Source organism: Oryctolagus cuniculus, chromosome 3, assembly GCF_051225735.1.
Source record: "Oryctolagus cuniculus isolate XC-2025 breed Fujian yellow rabbit chromosome 3, ASM5122573v1, whole genome shotgun sequence".
Taxonomy (NCBI): Eukaryota; Metazoa; Chordata; class Mammalia; order Lagomorpha; family Leporidae; genus Oryctolagus; species Oryctolagus cuniculus.
Window position 1 is genome coordinate 16,348,325 of NC_142869.1, and position 23,054 is coordinate 16,371,378.

Sequence of the window (23,054 nt, forward strand, 5' to 3'; positions counted from 1 at the left end):
TCAGAGCTCCCAAGCTCCCATGATCACCCGACCTCATCTTGTCCTAACTAAACTCTAGGTTAGAAAGAGATCACTGCATCGGGCTACTATTTCCAAAGGAAATAAATGGAAGTTGGCACAGAAAAATGTTTTCAAGAAAGACGAGATGCACCTCCTATTAAACTAGATGGGCATTCTGTCTTCTCTGCCCTTCAAGAGAAGGCCTCATAAAGCATTTATGGCATTTGGCACAGTGCCATTTCTTCTGGTGGCATGCTGCAGGGCTCTCAGGGTCTGCCTGTGAAGCAGATCTGGACTTCTCTGTCACTTGGGCTACACAGGGGACAACAATGGTCTATTACCCACGCATGTGTCAGAGCTGGACACCTTATAGCAAGATCACTGGAGGAGATAAAACCCTAGTCCTGTCTTTCTGCACTTGGACTAGCTAGCATTCATCCAGATGTGCCAGGAAATTATGAGAAAAGGAAAAATCTTAAAAGAATCCTTGGACATGAAAAATGTAAGTTATAAAATAAGCAGACAGCAAAGAAGATACAGATTTCTCTATTCCTATCTTTTTAACCAATGCAATTCCATAGTGTAGATTTGACCAAAGTTTTTCTATGTCAGACTGACAATTTCTGCTCCTCTCATTAGCAGATTAGAAATAAATGAAGCCTGAAAAACAGAAACCCAAGGGGAGACACAAATCCAGAAGATTCATATGGATCTGCCAGAGCAAAGAGCAGAGGCCGCCCATCCTAATATGACCCAGAGAACAAGGTGAGGGCACAGAGCAACTCTCCAATTCCATCAGAGGAAAAACTTTGCAAATACCTACGTGTCTCAATTTAAAACAGAGCTTGTCCAGGTTTTCCACTGCTATGTAATAAACTATCTCAACTCTCATAATGGCGGGGTTGACAGGCAGCCTTCACTGGGGTCTCTCCACAGTTGCAGTCAGAGATCATTTTGAAGATCTGCTCAGTCACACCACTGGTGCCTGAGCCGGGAACAATGAAATATCTGGGCCTGGGACAGCTAGTGTCCCTTGGACATCAGTCTCTCCCTTTAGGTTGTCTCTCCACACAATCCCTCCTGCGTGGTGAAGTTAACATATGTTCTTCTTACACAGTTGCTCAGAGCTCCAAAGCCATGCGGAGAAAGATACAGAGCCAGAGAAAGACAGAAAAGCAGAGTAGATCTATTGTCCACCTCTTACCATCTAGTCTTGAAGATCTCAAAAGGTACTTTTACTGTGTTCTGGTGATTAGAAATGAGTTAGTACACCAATCTGTATAAAAGGGAAGTTAGAATTAGATCCGTTGATGAAAGAGGTATCAAATAATTTGTAAACATGTTTTAAACATGTGTTTCTCAACCCTAACTACACAACAATTGTCTAGCACCACCTGAGCAAATTTTGCAAATCCTCATGCTCAGTCCACGCCCCTGCTAAAGTAGAACCTCTGAGCTGAACACAGGTATCAGTTTCTTAACAACATAAAGCCAGTTGCAAGAACCCTTGCTGGCCAGTGCCGCAGTTCACTTGGCTAACCCTCCGCCTGCGGCGCCGGTACCCCGGGTTCTAGTCCTGGTCGGGTGCCAGATTCTGACCCGGTTGCTCCTCTTTCAGTCCAATTCTCTGTTGTGGCCCGGGAAGGCAGTGGAGGATGGCCCAAGTGCTTGGGCCCTGCACCCGCATGGGAGACCGGGAGGAGGCGCCTGGCTCCTGGCTTCAGATCGGCGCAGCGCCAATCCGGAGTCACTGTGCACTTACTCCTCATGTAGGATCTCTGTCCTTAATGTGCTGTACATTGAGGCTTAATGCAATAACGAGTACTCAAACAGTATATTTCACTTTGTGTTTCTATGGGGGTGCAAACTGTTGAAATCTTTACTTAATGTATACTAAACTGATCTTCTGTTAAAAAAAAAAAAAAGAAGAAGAAGAAATTAGCAATTCCCAACTTGACTCTCACTGGGATTAAACATGACAATAGGTCTGATCTGATTTCATCATCATTTAAAAAATCATCTATCATTTTTCACTTTATGTTTCAGTGTGGGAGCAAACTGTTGAAATCTTTACTTAATGTATGCTAAACTGATCTTCTGTATATAAAGAGAATCGAAAATTAATCCTCATGTGAATGGAAGGGGAGAGGGAGTGGGAAAGGGGAGGGTTGCGGGTGGGAGGGACGGTATGGGGGGGAAGCCATTGTAATCCATAAGCCGTACTTTGGAAATTTATATTCATTAAATAAAAGTTAAAAAAAAAAAAAAAAAAACCTTGCTAGAGCAAACATTTGGTGCAGTGGTTAAGTTGATGCTTGGAGCTCTCTTTCACTCTCCCCACCTCGTGAACCCAGGGCAAGCAGACAGAGTGGAAAATTCTTTTTACCTTTCCTGGTCCACTCTCCCTAAATGAAGCCTTCATGTGCCTGTATATTCTCATCACTTTGTAAATAAACATTATCACATTGCATGCCATGTTTGTGCCTGTACTTAGAAATCTTCTCTTAGTAGAACTCTAGAGCCTGGGGTATTCATTTAGGCCCAGTCTAGCCGACAGCATATTGGCAGAGTCAGCCAAGAGAAAATTTGTTTCAAAGACAGCAGCAATGTGGTAAGTGGAGGGAAGCTTCTCTCTCCCAGTCTCTTCTCTCAGTGATTGTGGTTTAGGAAGGTCAGCTAAAATACAAAAATTAATGTCTTTTGTGTTTCTGATTTTGGTAGCATTTGGGGAGCAGAGGCCAATAAAGACTGTTATAGTGTTAATGGAATTTGGACAGAAAGGTGGCAGAAAGAGGGGCCAGTTTGTAAGTGTTTGCTGATATTTAAATGTTTTCAGGTTGTTTGTAACATGTTTTTAAGGATAATTTATAAATTTCTGAAGTATAAAACTTAAGCCTTGAATGATTTTATGGTTACCAACAATTAGTTTGCCTGAGATTTTTATTTTAAAACAGACATGCTAGAGCGAATTTTCACTTGAAAAACATGTGGTTGCCAAAATGGTGGCCCCCATGAGGACGTACGCCCTGACCAGAAGGTGGGCAGCAGATCCCACCCCCAAAATGGCAGCCCCCGTGACTGGTCACATGCTGCATCTCTGGCTAGCAAAGTAACTGTTTTATTTTAGTTTTTTTATGTTAGCTTCATGCTGGTTTTCTTGGGACTGCTGAGATTTTTATCTCAGGTCTGGCCATGGCTTTCTGAGATTTCATCTTGGACCAAGCAGAGTTTTCTTTTTTAATTTTTTTTTATTTCAGTTTTGCACTGGTTTCCTTGGACCTCCTGGGGTTCTGTACCGTAGGCATGGCAGTGGCCTTCTGGGGTCCATACCACAAGTCTGGCATGGTCTCCTGATATTTCATCTCAGACCTGGTGGTATTCTGCTGCCTTCTCAGATGGTATTTCCCAGACCAGCCAGTGCTCTCTTTTAGTATGTTGCTTTGGCTTTATGCTGGTTATTGAAAAAAAAGTTGGGAGCCCTTTGAATGGGCTGGGTCAAATAATGGACTCCATTTTGGTACAAATGGAGACTCTAAAGTGTCAAAATTACAGCTAATGCAATGTATCCAGGTCACATGCTTAAGAATAATTGGGCTAGAGGAGAGCCATGTCTATTTTTATCTTCTCAAGTCCTACAAAGAGACTGTTCAGCTGTATAGTTCTGCATACATTCCTCTGAGCTTACTTCTAAGGGTGCAGTTCGAATACTTGTCATGGTATCCCAAATCCCCATGAGTTGGATGGTGAAAATAGCATTTTAAGTGTTTAGTGAAAATATGGATAGGGTTAAAGGGTAGAGAATGCTCCAACATGGGGGGAGTCCATACGAAAGACTCATAGAATGCCAATCACTGTAACACTCAGTGGCCTCAGAGTCAACACACAAGGCATTCTGGTCTGCTGAAAAGCCCACCAGACCATTTCAGGTGTGGAAAGCCAGGACACTGGTGCAAAAAGTGTCCCTCCATGAAGGACCTCAGTGGTCCAGGCCTCAGTGGAAAGAAGTGGTTATCAAAGAAGGATATACTCTTCCCAGAAGGGAGAGGAGAACTACACTTGCTCATGGCCTTATCTGAAGACTGATGGGCTTTGCAGATTCAAGAGGCTTCCACAAAATAGGCATCTCATGCCCAGAGCCTTGGATGATGACCGATGCCATACATAAGAGTGCTAATTGTTAACTTAACAACAGGAGTCACTGTGTACTAACTTCCCATGCGGGACTTCTGTCCTCAAAGAGTTGTGTTATTGGAGTTAACAATAAGACTTGCTCTCAAAGATTTACCTTTAGAGTATTAGATAGAGGGTATTCTAATGTCTCCTAAGTTTTAGTTATGTCTGAACGTTCAACTCCATTGCTTCAAAGATATTTATTATCATCCTTCAGTGCTTCCTTAAAGTTAATTAAGTTTCTCAAACAGGGACTCTTGGTTCTATGTCAATCTCCTTGTAATACTCCTATCTTGCCTGTTTTGAAATCAAATGGAGAGTACAAAATGGTTCAAGATCTCAGGGATATTAATGAGACAGTTGTTTCAATGCATCCTATTGTGTTAAACCCTTACCTAAAGAACATTTTATTCCACATTCCATTAAATCCAGAATCTAGCAAACAGGGTACAGAATTTCCTGTCAGGTTTTCTAAACGAGAGATGGAGTACCTGGGATATATTCTGACCCCAGGAAAGTGTGCTCTTTCAGTCTAGAGAAAAGAAACTATTTTATGTATAGGGCCCCTACAGATGAAAAGGCAGCTAGCAGAAAAGCAGAGATTTGCTTTTGGAGTACTGACTCAGAAACTGGGTCCACTTCCATGACCAGTAGCCTACTTTTCTAAATAGCTAGTTTCAGTGGCTACAGGGTGGCCTGCATGCTTATGGGCTATTGCTGCTACAGCACTGTTGGTGGAGGAAGCCACCAAGCTGACTATGGGCCAGCCACTTGAAGTTCAAACTAAACACCAGGTGCAAGGGATCTTGGAAATTAAGGACATCTATTATTAAAACTAATATCTCACAAAATATCAGGCTCTATTATTAGGCTCACCTGAGATAACTCTCAAAGTGTACCAAGTCCTCAACCCAGGGACTTTGTCACCACCTGAGGGTACTTAAGAGTTAGCTCATCTCCTTCTTCATTATGGTTCATTTTTATATACAGAGGACCAACTTCATGCTAAGCATAGACTTCAACAATTTGCCCCCATGTCCACACACAACATATGGAGTACAGTTTAGAAAGAATTTGCAGTCGATTCTCATTACAATTCATTAGGGACAGAGGTCCTACATGGGAAGCAAGTACACAGTGACTACCATTGTTCCTTTAACATTAACAGTCCTTTTTTATGATGTCAGTGATCATCAGAGTCTTGGCTTTCAATGCCTGAAAAGCTCTCACAGGCCTTTCAGCCCGACCAGGAAGCCTTAAGGGTTGATTCTGAGGTCAGAGTGTTATCTACAGTGAATGTCATTCTAGGAGTCTGCTATGTGGACTGCTTCCCATGTCCATTTTTCCTTCTTTTTTAGTTCTATTATTTTTACCAGGTACTTGATGTTATTTATATCATCCCCTTTAATCTTAAAAAGATCTATCTGTTGCCTTTAACATTTAATATGATCATTTTAACAGTGAAGATGGCATTTATACCACCAATTCTTGGCCGCCACTGCAGCTCACTAGGCTAATCCTCCGCCTGCGGCGCCAGCACTCCAGGTTCTAGTCCCAGTTAGGGCGCCAGTTCTGTCCCGGTTGCTCCTCTTCCAGTCCAGCTCTCTGCTGTGGCCCGGGAAGGCAGTGGAGGATGGCCCAAGTCCTTGGGCCCTGCACCTGCATGGGAGACCAAGACACCTGGCTCCTGGCTTCGGATTGGCGCAGCACGCCAGCTGTAGCGACCATTTGGGGGGTGAACCAACAGAAGGAAGACCTTTCTCTTTGTCTCTCTCTCTCTCTCTGTCTAGCTCTGCCTGTCAAAAAATAAATAAATAAATAAATAAAGCACTGATTCTTATGGGTTTAGAGCCCCATGACTAGTTCTTATGCTGTACCCTTATTAGAGGTTAAGTCTGTATGACTATATGCAGAACTAGACTGTTTTGGGGTTTACAGTTGACCTGGTGTGTAGTTTATATGCAGAGAATTTGGGCTATTTCAGAATGAGCTACCTATTAAACCTTCAGCAATACCCCCACTGTTTCTCATCTAGAAAGAGACCCTTGATAACTGAAATAATAATCTAGAAAGAGACCCTTGATAACTGAAATAATAAGAAGTGAATCTAGACTCAAGAGTTTTTTGAGTCTATTTCTTTCAAAGAATGATTCAATATTTTATGATAGTCAGACAGTCATTTTTCAATGAAACACCACCTCCACTTACTAAGAAACACAGTAAATGGGCTAATACTTCTTTCAGATATATTAGCCGGCGCCGTGGCTCAATAGGCTAATCCTCCACCTTGCGGCGCCGGCACACCGGGTTCTAGTCCCGGTTGGGGCGCCGGATTCTGTCCCGGTTGCCCCTCTTCCAGGCCAGCTCTCTGCTATGGCCAGGGAGTGCAGTGGAGGATGGCCCAGGTGCTTGGGCCCTGCACCCCATGGGAGACCAGGAAAAAGCACCCGGCTCCTGGCTCCTGCCAGGATCAGCGCGGTGCGCCGGCTGCAGCGGCGGCCATTGGAGGGTGAACCAACGGCAAAGGAAGACCTTTCTCTCTCTGTCTCTCTCTCTCACTGTCCACTCTGCCTGTCAAAAAAAAAAAAAAAAAAAAAGATATATCAGTATGTTCTCTTCCCTGGTGAGGATTTATTGATTCATAAATGCTGTGTCCCTATAGTAATTTTAATTAAAGCCAATATTATATATTTTAAAAAAAAGAGTTAACTCACTCTTATGTAGAAACTATAAAACAAGTGCATTCTAGCAGACCTGACCTGTGAGATGAGCCTCTACAGAATCCAGAAGTTGAGTTGTTTCCTGATGGCAGTAGTTACATGAAGTAAGGAATTAGAAGAGCAGGTTATGCCATAACAGATCTCATGCAGGTAACAGAAACTCAGGCAATGCCAAGTAATACTTCAGTTCAAAAGGTTGAACTTATTATATTAACTAGAGCTTGCACTTAGGAAAAGGTCAATGAGTTAATCTATATACAGATTCCAAACATGTTTTCCTTGTGTTACATGCATATGCAACAATTTGGAGAGGAAGAGGCTTGTTGATTGCACTGAATCCCCCCATTAAATATGGAAAGGAGATAGTAGCTCTGCTTCAGACAGTACTGGAACCCTCAGAAGTGGTTGTCATTCACTGTAAGGGATATCAGAAGGAATACAGCTATGTTAGCAAAGGAAAAGAACTAGCAGATAAGGCAGCAGAAAGAGCTGCTACACAGGAAGCTCTGGAAATAGCTCTAACACCTCAGCCTTTACTAATGACTAAAGAGCCTCACAATACTGCGTCTGAGATGGAACGAGCCTAACAATGAACTTATCCTAACATGCTAGTGAATGGTGGCCTTTAGATCATAAGATTATGCTCCCAATGGCCTCTCAATGGAAAATCATTAAAGCAATATGTGACTCTACCCATCTGAGAAGAGGAGCTTTAATGCGAAGAATAAACTTAACAAAGGACGTTAAAGATCTCTATGATGAGAATTAGAAAATCTTAAAGAAAGAAATAGAAGAGGATACCAAAAAATGGAAAAATCTTCCATGCTCATGGATTGGAAGAATTAATATCATCAAAATGTCCATTCGCCCAAAAGCAATTTATAGATTAAATGCGATACCAATCAAAATACCAAAGACATTCTTCTCAGATCTAGAAAAAAATGATGCTGAAATTCATATGGAGACACAGGAGACCTCGAATACCTAAAGCAATCTTGTATAACAAAAACAAAAATGGAGGCATCACAATACCAGATTTCAGGACAAACTACAGGGCACTTGTTATCAAAACAGCGTGGTACTGGTACAGAAACAGATGGATAGACCAATGGAACAGAATAGAAACACCAGAAATCAATCCAAACATCTACAGCCAACTTTGATCAAGGATCCAAAACCAATCCCCAGAGTAAGGACAGTCTATTCAATAAATGGTGCTGGGAAAATTGGATTTCCACGTGCAGAAGCATGAATCAAGACCCCTACCTTTCACCTTACACAAAAATCCACTCAACATGGATTAAAGACCTAAATCTATGACCTGAAATCATCAAATTATTAGAGAAACCCTGCAAGATATAGGTACTGGCAAAGACTTTTTGGAAAAGACCCCGGAAGCATAGGAAGTCAAATCCAAAATTAACATTTGGGATTGCATCAAATTGAGAAGTTCCTGTACTGCAAAAGAAACAGTCGGGAAAGTGAAGAGGCAACTGACAGAATGGGAAAAAATATTTGCAACCTATGTGACAGATAAAGGGTTAATAACCAGAATCTACAAAGAGATCAAGAAACTCTACAACATCAAAACAAACAACCCACTTAAGAGATGGGCCAAGGACCTCAATAGACATTGTTCAAAAGAGGAAATCCAAATGGCCAACAGGCACATGAAAAAATGTTCAAGATCACTAGCAATCAGGGAAATGCAAATCAAAACCACAATGAGGTTTCATCTCACCCTGGTGAGAATGGCTCACATTCAGAAATGTACCAACAACAGATGCTGGAGAGGATGTGGGGAAAAAGGGATACTAACCCACTGTTGGTGGGAATGCAAAGTGGTTAAGCCACTAAGGAAGTCAGTCTGGAGATTCTTCAGAAACCTAAATATAACCCTACCATACAACCCAGCCATACCACTCCTTGGAATTTACCCAAAGGAAATTAAATTGGCAAACAAAAAAGCTGTCTGCACATTAATGTTTATTGCAGCTCAATTCACAATAGCTAAGACCTGGAACCAATCCAAATGCCCATCAACAGTAGACTGGATAAAGAAATTATGGGACATGTACTCTATAGAATACTATACAGCAGTTAAAAACAATGAAATCCGGTCATTTGCAACAAGATGGAGGAATCTGGAAAACATCATGCTGAGTGAATCAAGCCAGTCCCAAAGGGACAAATATCAGATGTTCTCCCTGATTGGGAACAACTAACTGAGCACCAAAGAGGAAACCTGTTGAAGTGAAATGGACACTATGAGAAACAGTGACTTGATCAGCCCTTGTCCTGACTGTTGATGTACAATTTAATACTTTATCCCTCTTAGTATTTTTTGTTCTACTTAATACTATTGGTTGAACTCTGTAATTAACACACAATTATTCTTAGGTGTTTAAATTTTAACTGAAAAGTGATCCCTGTTAAATATAAGAGTGGGAATAAGAGAGGGAGGAGATGTACAATTTGGGACATGCTCAATCGGACTTGCCCCAAATGGTGGAGTTAGAAATGTGCCAGGGGATTCCAATACAATCCCACCAAGGTGGCATGCACCAATGCCATCTCACTAGTCCAAGTGATCAATTTCAGTTCACAATTGATCATACTGATAGGTCTAAGAGTCAAAGGGATCACACAAACAAGACTAGTGTCTGCTAATACTAACTGAGAGAATCAAAAAGGGAGAGAATGATTCATCATGGGAAGCGGCATACACAGAAGACTCATAGAATGGCAGATGTCCTAAACAGCACTCTGGCCTCAGAATCAGCCCTTAAGGCATTCAGATCTGCCTGAGGAGCCCATGAGAGTATTTTAGGCATGGAAAGCCAAGACACTCTGGAAAAAAAAAAAAAAAGACCTAAATGAAAGATCTCTGCGAGTGAGATCCCAGTAGAAAGAATGGGTCATCAAAGAAGGAGGTACCTTTCTCTGAAGGGAGGAGAGAACTTCCACTTTGACTATGACCCTGTTGGAATAAGATCGAAGTCGGCGAACTCAAAAGGCTTCCATAGCCTTGGAAACTCATGACAAGAGCCTCGGGTGATTACTGACGCCATAAACAAGAGTGTCAAATTGTTAAGTCAAGAACAGGAGTCACTGTGTACTTACTCCTCATGTAGGATCTCTGTCCTTAATGTGTTGTTCAATGTGAATTAATGCTATAACTAGTACTGAAACAGTATTTTACACTTTGTGTTTCTGTGTGGGTGCAAACTGATGAAATCTTTACTTAATATATACTAAGTTGATCTTCTTTATATAAAGATAATTGAAAATGAATCTTGATGTGAATGGAATGGGAGAGGGAGCGGGAGATGGGAGGGTTGCGGGTGGGAGGGAAATTATGGGGAGGGGGGGAGCCATTATAATCCATAAACTGTACTTTGGAAATTTATATTTACTAAATAAAAGTTTAAAAAAATATAATTGCATTCCTAGAAAATTAATTGTATGTTATTAAACTATGCCCCCACCCACAAACCCACATTATGTTTGTATGTACTATACTTCATTTGTGCAGCTATAACAAAATACCATAGACTTGTATCGCTTACAAACAATAGCAATGCATTTCTCAAAGTTCCGTAGGCTGGGCAGTTCAGGATTACGGTGCTGGTGGTTTGGTGTCTGATGAGGGTTGTTCTCTGCCACATTGCTATGGCCTCCAGAGGACAAGAGCACTGTGTCCTACAGGGTAGAAGGCACAGAAGGGCAAGAGAGCATCATTTCAACTTCAAGTCCTTCCAAAAGGACGGGAATCCCAGTCACAGAAACAGAGCCCTCCAAAGGCTGCCCCTCATAATATGGCTGGATTGAGGATTAGGTTTCGTTGTAAATCTTGGAGGGGAAACAACCATCCAAACTGGCAAAAGGGACTTAGATTCTAGTCTTAGCTCATACAGTACTGGTTTTATACCACATGAATGTCCTACTGGGCATTTGATAATTGTACAGACTTGAGAAAGACCATTGAATACTGAGATAGTCAGGATCCACCAACTTCTCACTCAATGTCAGTGACACCACTTTAATTATTGTGGTATCTGAAATGTTCCCTACAGGGCAAAACTGACCCCTTTGAGAATGTTTTTTATAAAAGAACTCAAGAATAAATTCTAAATATTATAAATAAATAAAATCTAAATATTTCTCTTGTCAGAAAAAAATACCATCTTCTGTTTTATCTGCTGAGTATGTTTTTATTTTTGTTGCTAGATTTTCTAAAAGTAAAGGCAAACTATTATTGTAATATGATACTTAAACTTGACTGCAGGACTATCTGTCATATTGGAAATTAACTCAGGTACAAAGAGGCTTACAAACAAAAGTTGTTTGGGTTATCATGGAAAACAGAATTAAAATTTTGTTTGGGTGCAAAAAGAGTTTAAATCCATGCATAATTTCATCCATAATATTCACTTTCCATGAGCTTTTTTGAAGACTCTTCATATAAAGAAAAGACATGGGGGCCGGCGCCATGGCACAATAGGTTAATCTGCCTGCGGCACTGGCATCCCATATGGGCGCTGGTTCAAGTCCCAGCTGCTCCTCTACCAGTCCAGCTCTCTGCTATAGCCTGGGACAGCAGTGGAAGATGGCCTAAGTGCTTGGGCCCCTGCACCCGCGTGGGAGACTGGGAGGAGGCTCCTGGCTCCTGGCTTCAGATCAGCGCAGCTCCAGCTATTGCAGCTATTTGGGGAGTGAACCAACGGAAGGAAGACCTTTCTCTCTGTCCCTTCCTCTCACTGTCTGTAACTTTACCTCTCAAATAAATAAATAAAATCTTTAAAAAAAATACTTGGTTGTTTGGTTTAGTGTATCATTTTGCTCAGAATCCCAAAAGCAGCAAATGCTGTGGGCTGACACCAAAGGCCTTCTATACCCCATCACTCAGATAGAATGCACAGGAGAAGGCCAAAATCAAGGCCCGCACACACTGCAACAGGCAGCATTTCTCCAACAAGCACAAGTTCTCCCTTAGCAGGGGAAGCATGCAGTATAGCCCTGGAGAGTGCTTTAGACTTTAATTTATTGTAAGATAAGACCCAAATTTCCCTGATATTATCAATGCTTAAGTCTAGTAGACAAGAAAATCAAAACATACATGATTTGAATAATTGGGCCAAACCCAAACTTTTTATTTATTTTTATTATTTTTTTTTGACAGGCAGAGTGGACAGTGAGAGAGAGAGACAGAGAAAGGTCTTCCTTTTCTGTTGGTTCATCCCCCAATGGCCGCTGCGGCTGGCGCACCACGCTGATCCAATGGCAGGAGCCAAGTACTTATCCTGGTCTCCCATGGGGTGCAGGGCCCAAGGACTTGGGCCATCCTCCACTGCACTCCCAGCCACAGCAGAGAGCTGGACTGGAAGAGGAGCAACCGGGACAGAATCCGGTGCCCCGACCGGGACTAGAACCTGGTGTGCCAGTGCCGCAGGCGGAGGATTAGCCTATTGAGCTGCAGTGCCGGCCCAAACCCGAACTTTTGAGATTTAAAATGTTGAATATATTATTCCCTTAATGGACAGATTCTAAATGGTCTAGAAATGGGCATTATTATTCTATGTGTGTCTCTTCCATTATCCAGCACACAAGAGACTTTACCTTATTGAATCTTTTGAGAAATGCCAAGGTAATTCTATTTTTTGGCACACCTGGAGGCAATACTGTTCCTCGTGACTAGGAATTGTCCACTAAGATCCATCTGCTGTTCTCAGCATCCAAAAGGCTTCCTCCAAACAGGAAAGAAGAGGGCTAAAGTCTTAAAACTGTTGCCTCTTTTTAACTGATTTTTCTTTGTTGCAGCAACTGGATCTTTTATAGCATCATAGAAATTACTTCTGGTTATGTCGATATGCTGAAAATAATAGACTACCCTCCAAATATTAGATATTGTAGTTTTTGTTCCAATATGAATCATAGTGCAAGTGATTATGGTAATGCTTCAACACATATTTCTGAGTGAGTAGCTGGTTCATAGTTTAACAGATTAAACTATGTATAAATCCTACAAAAGGCTATAAGATCTACAAAGGTGAATATGGTGACAAATATGACTACAGTCTCATCTGAATGTCATTTTCTAGGGGACAAAAACTAGGGGTTTTATTTTAGCTAAGACATTCTAAAACCATGTATTTTGTACAATCATTTTCAACATAATCAAATAATTAAATGATTCTCAAGGAGTTTATTCTGAAAAAAAGAGATGAAGTTTATAATATATTGCATGCATGTGATAGTAGTTCATACTCCACAGTTTCATCCTGAAATCCCAAGTCCCAAGCACAGACTTGCTCCCTTGGGATTGAGGTTATAGAAGTTCAGAATTAAAGAACAGGCTCCAATCATTGTAGTCATAATGTATTCAAGCTATTATGATAATTTTACAGCAGCAAAATGGAATTTAAAATGTGCAACTAATCTTCTCAGTCATTTATATTATGTACTATACCATTGACCATTTGGTAACTCATTTAAGGGAACTGTGGAATATCCATTTATAGGCTCCCCTGAGATCACCAAGGGAATTTGACAAAAAAAAAAAAAAGGAAATACATTGGTTAATTTGTGAACTCGATGCCCTTAGATTCCCAAGACTTTAAAAAATCATTCTCTTAGTCTGCATGCATTTACTCCATTCCTATTTCCTCACATGAGACATATATTTGACACCAAAAGATGACTAAGAGATTCCCCTCATAGCTGCACCAGAAGGAAGGACAATACACAGTGGTAAAGAACACAAGGTTAATTGGCCAACACAATAGCCACTAGTCACACAGTACTACTGAGCACTAACAATGTAATTAATCTGAGCTGAGCTGTGTGGCAAATGTATAGTACACATTCAGATTTCAAAGAATCAATTCAATTTTTAAAACTCATGTATTCCATTATATTTTACACTGATTACAAGTTTGTGATAGCTAATTTTATTTGTCAGCCAGTAGCCAAGTACTTAGTCAAACATTATTCTGGGTGTTCCTGTGAGAATGTTTTAGAATAAGATTGAAATTTCAATGGGTAGGCTGAGTAAAGCGGATTGTCTTCCATAATGTGGGTGGGCCTCATCCAGTAAGTTGAAGGTCTAAAGAGAACACAAAGGCTGACCATGCACCAAGAAAGAAAGAATTCTTCCCACCCGGAAGACTTAGTGTCCGAGTCTGCTCGGGCTGTTATAATAGAGCACCATGGGCTGATGGCTCCCGGCACACCGGGTTCTAGTCCCGGTCGGGGCGCCGGATTCTATCCCGGTTGCTCCTCTTCCAGGCCAGCTCTCTGCTGTGGCCCAGGAGTGCAGTGGAGGATGGCCCAAGTCCTTGGGCCCTGCACCCCATGGGAGACCAGGAGAAGCAGCTGGCTCCTGGCTTTGGATTAGCGCAGTGCGCTGGCCGCAGTGGCCATTGGGGAGTGAACCAACAGAAGGAAAACCTTTCTCTCTGTCTCTCATTCTCACTGTCCACTCTGCCTGAAAAAAAAAAAAAAAAAAAAAAAAAAAAAACCACTATTTCTCAAATTCTGGAGGCTGAGAAGTCCAAAATCCAGACACTAGCAGATGTGGTGCCTGGTGAGGGCCTGATTCCTGGTTCATAAATGGCTGTTTGTTTACTGGGTCCTCACATGGTAGAAAAGAACTGTAGAGCTCTCTAGGGTCTCTTATAGAACCACTAATCACCCAGTCACCTAGCATAGACCCCCACCTCTTATCACACTGGTGGTTAGGGATTCAACATAGCAAACCAAATGGGGACACAAACTTTCAGTCTATTGCAGCCTTGGAATATCAGATTTTTCCTGCCTTCAGCCTAGAACTTGAAACATTGACTCTTCCTGAGTCTCACACACATATGCATATATTTATATATATACACATATACATATATATATATATATATTTGTTTTGTTTCCTTGAGAACCCTTCAAACGTTTATGGAAGGGACTGGCACTATGGTATAGCAGGTAAAGCCACTGCCTGCAGTGCTGGCTCTCCATTTGGGCACCAAATAAAATACCAGCGGCTCCACTTCCAAACCAGCTCTCTACTAAAGCACCTGGGAAAGCAGCAGAAGATAGTCCAAGTCCTTGGGCCCCTACACCCACATGGAAGACCTGGAAGAAGCTCCTGGCTCCTGGCTTCAGATCCTCCCAGCTTCAGCCATTGTGGCCATTTGGGGAGTGAACCAACCTGACGCCCATATGGGATGCTGCAGTCACAGGCAGTAGCTTTACCCATCATGCTACACCACCAGCCTCCAACTTTTTTTAATTTATTCTATTTATTTGAAAAGCAGAGTGACAGAAAGAAAGGGAGAAACAGAGATAAAGAGAGCTTCCATCTGCTGGTTCACTCCCCAAATGGACACAATGGCCAGGACTGGGCCAAACCAAAGTCAGGAGCCTGGGACTCCCTCTAGATCTCCCAAGTGGGTGACAGGGTCCTAAACACTTGGACCATCTTCTGCTGCCTTCCCAGGTGCATTATCACAGAGCTGCATCAGAAGTGGAGCAGTTGGGACTCAAACAGGCATTCTGATATGGGATGCCAGCAACACAGGCTGCAGCTTAACCTGCTGTACCACAATGCTGGCCCTCAAAATGATATTTTTGACATATTGAGTTAAGTAAAATATATGCTTAAAATTAAATTCTCTTGCTTCCTTTTGCTTTTTTTTAATGTGGCTACTGAATGTTTTTAGATAATATGTGTGGTTCATGTTATAGTTCTGTTAGACTATACTAGTGTAATACATATGCAGTTTACATGTTCCACATCGAAGGCCAACTATGTACAGAGGAAAAGCAATTGGTTCTGCTGAACAGAGATTCTGACACTGAATATTGGTATTTCAGAAATTTCTCTGGAGGCAGTTTTGAGGAGAAGATCAAAATGGAAGATTACAAGTAAAGGCACAGAGACTTGGCATGTGTGCAAAACAGCAAGGAGACAGCTGGTGGAGAAGGGAGAGCACGTATCAAGAGATAAGGCTGTAAATAATGTGGAGGCTCATGTGTGTAGGGCCCTGATTGCCATGATAAACAGTCCAACTTGACCTCGTGGACTAAGGAGCAACATCAAAGTTTTTTTAAAGATCTATTTATTTATTTGAAAGGCAGAGCAATAGAGAGAGAAAGTGAAACAAATTGTTTATGTACTGGTTCACTTCTCAAATAGCTACAATGACCAGGGCTGGGCCAGGCCAAAGCCAGGATCCTGAAATTTGACCCAGATCTACTATGTAGGTGGTAGAGATCAAAGCACTCCAGCCTTCCTTTATTGTTTTCCCAGGTGCATTAGCAACGATCTGGACTGAAACTGGAGCAATAGGATTCAAACCGGCACTCTGATTTGGGATGCCAGCATTGTAGGTGGTGGCTTAACCCATCGCACCACAACACCAGCTCCAACATCCAACATTTTTAAGCAGAAGATTGACATGAACAGAGCTTGCTTATCATTAGAAAATCATGCCAAGAGATGATGAGAGCACTAATGAGTTCAATGATGGGAAGAGAAAAAAATAGTGAAAGACATAGGGGCAGGCACTGTGGCACAGCAGATTAAAGCTCTGGTCTGAAGCGCCGGCATCCCATATGGGCACCGGTTCTAGTCCCAGCTGCTCCTCTTCCAATCCAGCTCTCTGCTATGGCCTGGGAGAGCAGTAGAAGATGGCCCAAGTCCTTGGGCCCCTGCACCCATGTGGGAGACCTGGAGGAAGCCCCTGGCTCCTGACTTCAGATCGGCACAGCTCCAGCCATTGCGGCCATCTGGGGAGTGAACCAGTGGATGGAAGACCTCTCTCTCTCTCTCTCTCTCTCTCTCTACCTCTCTCTGTAACTCCATCTTTCAAATAAATAAAAATTTTTTAAAAAAGAAAGACATAGTAGATAACTCTCAAAGCACCAAGAAAGATGGTATTTTCCCTGAAGTCATAAGGAAAGGTTTCACTCCCTAGGCAAATACTTATTTTCTAGCTGTTAAATGTACTTATTACTAAGCAATGAGTGTTGGGACTCACATTCATTTTCAGATTCGCTTGAATTTGTGTCATTTTGGGTACAAACTCTTTACTGATTTCCAATTCATCTTTGAGTCGACCAAGGACCATAACAGCAACTATTTGCCCAGCCATCCACACGCAGAGCCTCCCCCTGAGTGAGGCTCTCCTTTGTTCTCGTGCTGTACTTTCATTGAAAAAGATTAGCCCACGTGGCTGGGCCCTGGACTGCAATTGCTCATCTCCCATGTGCTTTCCTTTTGCACAAAGGCCAATGATGTCTGTTCTATGATTCCTATCTTGTTTATATAGCAACTACTTTGGTCTTCTGTCATGCTTTCATTTTCCCCTGGGGAGAAAAATGCTACTCTCCCCAGGATTCCATGAGAAAAAATGAGGAGTATAGTTCAATTAGCACTCATCAGAAGTAAACACTGAAGCGTTCTGTGTGGAGATGCAGCAGGAGATGATGCTGGCAGCAAAATCAGCAGAGGCCGAGGAAGGAGTATGAAGAGCAACATCACAATAATAATGTAGCCCAGAAAAAGGGATCTGGAAAGAGAAAGGAAAATATTTACTTCTGATGGAGCAGAAAAGTATAGATGAGACCAGACAATAACCACATGCAGCCACTGGCTACAGTCCTAAAACGAAGAGTCGTGTTTTTTTTTTTTTTTAATCTGACAGTCTTTGCGGTCAAGATTCTATAGAATTATTGGAATTATCTTCAAATCTTCACAGCAGCCATCAGAGTAGAACCTTTTGGAGACTTCTTTGTAACAAAAGGTAAAGCTGAATCCTACAGAGAAGTGTTCGATTCACACACAGCCAAGTCTATGACTCAAGCAATGAGACAGTGCAGTCTGCCCATGAGAAATGTACAAGGGATTCCGACTGTAAAGTGCACTTTCAGAGGTGTTTGACAATCAGCTACTAACCAACCAGTGTACCCTGAAAAAACTAGTGGGCACTGGGAAGCTGGAAACTGCCTATATCAGTTACAGTTTGTCACAAGCAACAGAAATTGACTGATTATATTATGTGGAAAAAAAAATGGAAATCTATGGGACAACTCGCAGAAATGAAGGAAGGGAGAGAATATGATTCAGAAAAGTTAAGGATCAGGGAAGCTCTGGAAACGCACCTCACAGGAACCAGAGGGCGTCTGTGGTCTGAGCACTGCCCATGTGATTCTTCAGCTCAGCCAATCCTCTGGATTACTCAGTGTGAGATGGATGAACTAGAGAGTGACCACTTTTTAGCAGGGTAGCTTCCATGGCACAGCAATATCTCGTTCAAAAAGGACAGAATTCCTAGATTGTCAATCCCTCCAAGTCTGAAAGTACAGATAGGGTCGTTGAGTTCTCCAAAAGAAGAGAAGGGGTGTTGAGCAAGCACAAGCGCTGGGCCTCCTCGCCAGGTGCTTCTCGTGCTCCCAGCTAAAGCCCATCCACCCTCAGGACTCGACTTTCAACTCACTTTTCTCCATGTTCCAACCCGTATTGGCCTCACCTCTTCTGAATACCTCAACCAGTTGTGTGCAGAACCATTTAACAGTCTTAAGCCTTCACCAAGTGCCAGGCACTCACTCTTTGGGTGGTTTTGACTTGCCTTCCTGTGACATCTCACATGTAATCCGTTCACATTTGGAAACTCAAGACTTCACAACATTTATTGGTCATTCATAAGTCTGATTCTGTGGACATTTATCAACTTTGGGCTAAATGCTAAAAGCTTTGTATTATTTTAACAATCTATATCATACAAACACTGATAAACCAAAGTGTTTAAAAATACATGGAAGATTCTAATTTTGAATGATATCAAGCAGTTATACTTAATCTACATTTAATTTGTATTTACTTACCCAGTAAATAAACACATTTCTCTTGAATGTCTTTTCTGTATAAACAAAGACATATCACAGAGAGCTGACATTCAGCATCACATGCTGGCATACTTAAACCAGTTTTCAAATTAGTGAGAATTCGTGTGTCAGTTGGTGCAGTCACTGGAAGAGGAGAATAAGAGTTCATCTGCATAGCTTTGTTGTGAATAATTAGGGGAATTTTGGGGAAACATTTTGCACAATGCCTATCTCATAGGAAGTGCTCAAAAGACAACTGTGTCAGGATCAGTGTTGTGGTATAGCTGGTAAAGCCACTGCCTGTAGTACCAGTATCCTATATGGGCACTGGACCAAGACCCAGCTGTTCCACTTCTGATGCAGCTCTCTGCTATGGCCTGGTAAAGCAGTAGAAGATGCCCCAACTCCTTGGGCCCTTGCACCTATCTGGGCAAACCAAAAGAAGCTCTTGGTTCCTGGCTTCATATCAGCCCAGCTCTGGCAGTTGTGGTCATTTGGAAAATGAGCCAGTGGATGGAAGACTCACTCTCTCTCTCTCTCTCTCTGCCTCTGCTTCTCTGTAATTCTTTCTTTCAAATAAATAAATAAATCTTTAAAAAAAAAAGACAATGCTGTCATTATTGTTCCCTTCACCCCATCTATGGAATAATATCACTCCACCCAAGATCTCTTGCAGCCAAAAACACCAAAATCTATCCAAATATTCAAGAATGACTGTACCTATCAGCTTCTCAAGCTCTTCCTCCAACCTCACCAAGAAAAGTGTGGAAGAAGTTTCAGATATGTTTCATGGCCGTTCTATGTTCTTATCCAAAAATTCAGTACCAAATTATCTACTCCAACACCAACCCTTTTGGCTCCCTTTTCTCTTTCCAACCCCCAAATCCTATTTTCTTATTCTCCATATGGGTTTTTCAAAAGAGTTAGCATTGACAGAAATCTTGCGCCTTTTCTATTTCGTTTCATGTTTAGATATATCTCTTTTTCTTTTTTAATTATTCATTTATTTATTTATTCAAGAGGCAGAGAGAAGAAAGATAGAAAGAGAACTCCTATCTGCTGCTTAACTACCCAAACACCCAAAATAGCTAGGGGCTGGGCCAGGCTGGACGCTAGACCTCAACACAGGGAACTCAACCCAGGTTTCCAGCATGGGTAGTAGAACCCATCACTTCAGCCACCACTACTGCTTCCCATAGTCTACGTTAGCAGGAAGCTGGAGTCAAGAGCAGAGCTAGGTATCAAATCAAGGTACTCAAATATGTGGTACAGGCATCTTAACCACTAGGCCAAAAACCAGCCTTTACCTAACGTTTCCATATGAGGTAAGAAAAGGAGACACAGATGATAAAAATTTTCCCGATGCTGCAAAGAGAGAAAGGAATGGAACCTAGATTTCAAATCCAGGTCTTCCAGCTACAAATGTAACATCCTATTAGTCGGAGTAACTTTCTGGAAATTTCTACAGCAGGTCTTCAGGAATAAGTGACATTTCTGAGCATCTATGAATCTGGATCTGATGAGGCCCAAACCTGATTTCTTGTGACTCCAAGGTCTAAACTCCAAGGAAATCAAGTAGGCTAAGATTTTACAGTACAATAAACATAGCTTGGAGTTCAAGATCTTTTTTTTTTAATTTTTATTTATTTATTTATTTTTTGACAGGCAGAGTGGACAGTGAGAGAGAGAGACGGAGAGAAAGGTCTTCCTTTGCCATTGGTTCACCCTCCATTCGCGGCCGCGGCCGGCTCACCGCGCTGATCCGATGGCAGGAGCCAGGTGCTTCTCCTGGTCTCCCATGGGGTGCAGGGCCCAAGCACTTGGGCCATCCTCCACTGCATTCCCTGGCCACAGCAGAGAGCTGGCCTGGAAGAGGGGCAACCGGGACAGAATCCGGCGCCCCGACCCGGACTAGAACCCACTGTGCCGGCACCGCAAGGTGGAGGATTAGCCTAGTGAGCTGCGGCGCCGGCCAAGAGCTGCGGCGCCTGGCCTACAGCACATTTCCTGGAGCAGTTTCTCAAGAAAGAGTCCAGTCTCCAGGAAAAGAGCATCACTGGGAGATCGCCTACCTGGAAGAAGTGGTAGAATAGCCTTCTTGTGAGCTGAGAAGATGCGCTTCTAGGAAGAAAAGATAAGTCCTGGACGGACCAGGCCCCAGCATTGGATAGGACCATGCAAACATTTGCTGGATTTCATTCCTGCTGTTTTTTTCCATATCAAATTCTATTCATAGCCAATGGGACAGAAGCATTTTTTATTTTTTGTTCACTATCTCTTTGGGCCAAAAAGTACACATGTGTTTTATATCACGTATTATTTGCATATATACAAGACATTTGCATATATACATGAAAGTTCACAGGAAATAGAGTTAACAGACAAGTTTATTTCAATGCAAAAGAATTTGAAATCACATACAGTTTTCTCACAATGTGCATGTTCCGTGAAAGACACATACTACTTTGATTGTAAGAGTTCTTTTTACTTAACGAAGTACAGAGATAAATGTGTTGCACTTTACAGGGCATAAATGTATGGGTACTAATCTTGAACTGCTGAAACTTCTTTCTGGGTGCCTTTTAGCTTTTCCTAACAGGCACTAATGCATTCTCCTAACTCTACCACGGCATGAAATATAGCCAGGATGCACAGCTTTTCTGAAATCGCATTTCCTGGCCTAAGGATTTCTGACACATCAAAATACCATTAAGTAGTGTTTCAAAGTCAAAATAATCAGACTACTTTTCACCACAAACCCTGGAGAAATAAAAATGCAAACAACTCATTAGGAAGGCTTATAAAAAACCATCTTGAGGGCTGTCCAAAATATTATATCACTGTTTAAAATTGTCTCTGGGATGCTTTCTCTCTAAATATCACAAGAAAAAATTAGCAGCTCTGTACATAGATAGGTCTAAGACCAGAGGCTCAAATTTCACATGCAGAGCCATTGACAAGCTCCCTGTCTTTGAAATGAGTATGGCAGACTAGACAGATGCTTCTTCATTTTCACTTCTGGCCCTGAGATACCTCGATGAGTAAATGCCACAATTTTAAGATGAAGTCTGGGTTTTTTTCCACATCCAAAATGTCTTTATTTGCACCCTGGAAATGCTGTCGTCAATTACCTTATAAATCCTCCCCCTCTTGGAAAAGTCTAATTAATTCCAGTTGACAAGACCATAGCATCACTAATAACAGGAGGCAAAGAATTTGTCAGCACAGTGCCCGTTGCCATAGTTACCTGTAAGGTATGACAACAGCTGAAGCTCCAGAATTGAAAGTGTCACAGAACCAAGAAATAACTGTGTATTATGTAGCTAAATGATCCTACATGGCACTATAGCTGCTTTTTAGAGATGCTGTACCCTTGAGATGAAGCTAACGTTCAAGTGGAATGGCCTTGGAGGGACAGGGTTTTCTCATGTTTTCTCTCCTAGATCCCAACAAGCTGATAAAATCATGCCTTGATGACTCTTAAAAAGCAATCTTTTGACCTTTGTTTTTGGAAAAGTTTGGGAATTCAGTATCACAATAATTGAATCACTTTAGACTACATAATACTAGCTATGGTCACCACTGTAGAGAAAAAACCAAAGTTAATAATCGCTATCCACATGATAGTCACCTGCCAAACTGATCTTTCCCTTAAATGACTGGGTTCACTCAAAAATAGTTGTGTTTTAATCTAATGTATATCTTTTACCTGCAAATTTTTCAATCCTAAATGAATTGGTTGACCACTTTATTTAAACTTTTTATGCCCAACTTAAGGATTATCAGGCCCCCTCTATCAAAGGATAAAGTTAAGAATCAGAAATAATTTATCTGATGGTTTGGCATTGTAGTGTAATGGGTAAGGTTGATGCCTGCAACACCAGCATCCATATGAGCACCAGTTCGCATCCTGACTGCTCCAATTCTGATCCAGTTCCCCATTAAGGGCCTGGAAAAGGTAGCAGAAGATAGTCCAAGTGTTTGGGCCCCTGCCACCCACATAGAAGACCTGGATGAAGCTTCTGACTCCTGGTTTCAGCCTGGCCCAGTCCTGGCCATTATGGCCTTCTAAGGAATGAACCAGTAGTATGGAAGATCTCCCTCTCCTTCTGTCTCTCCCTCTTTCTCTGTAACTCTTTCAAATAAATAAATAAATCCTGTTTTAAAAAAATAAATAATCTATTTGAGGCCAACTCCACTTGTTTCAGATGGCTCACACAGAGCCTTTCTCGGCTCCCTCAAGACTCTCATAAGGCAAACAGACATGAGAGTCACATCTCTTGA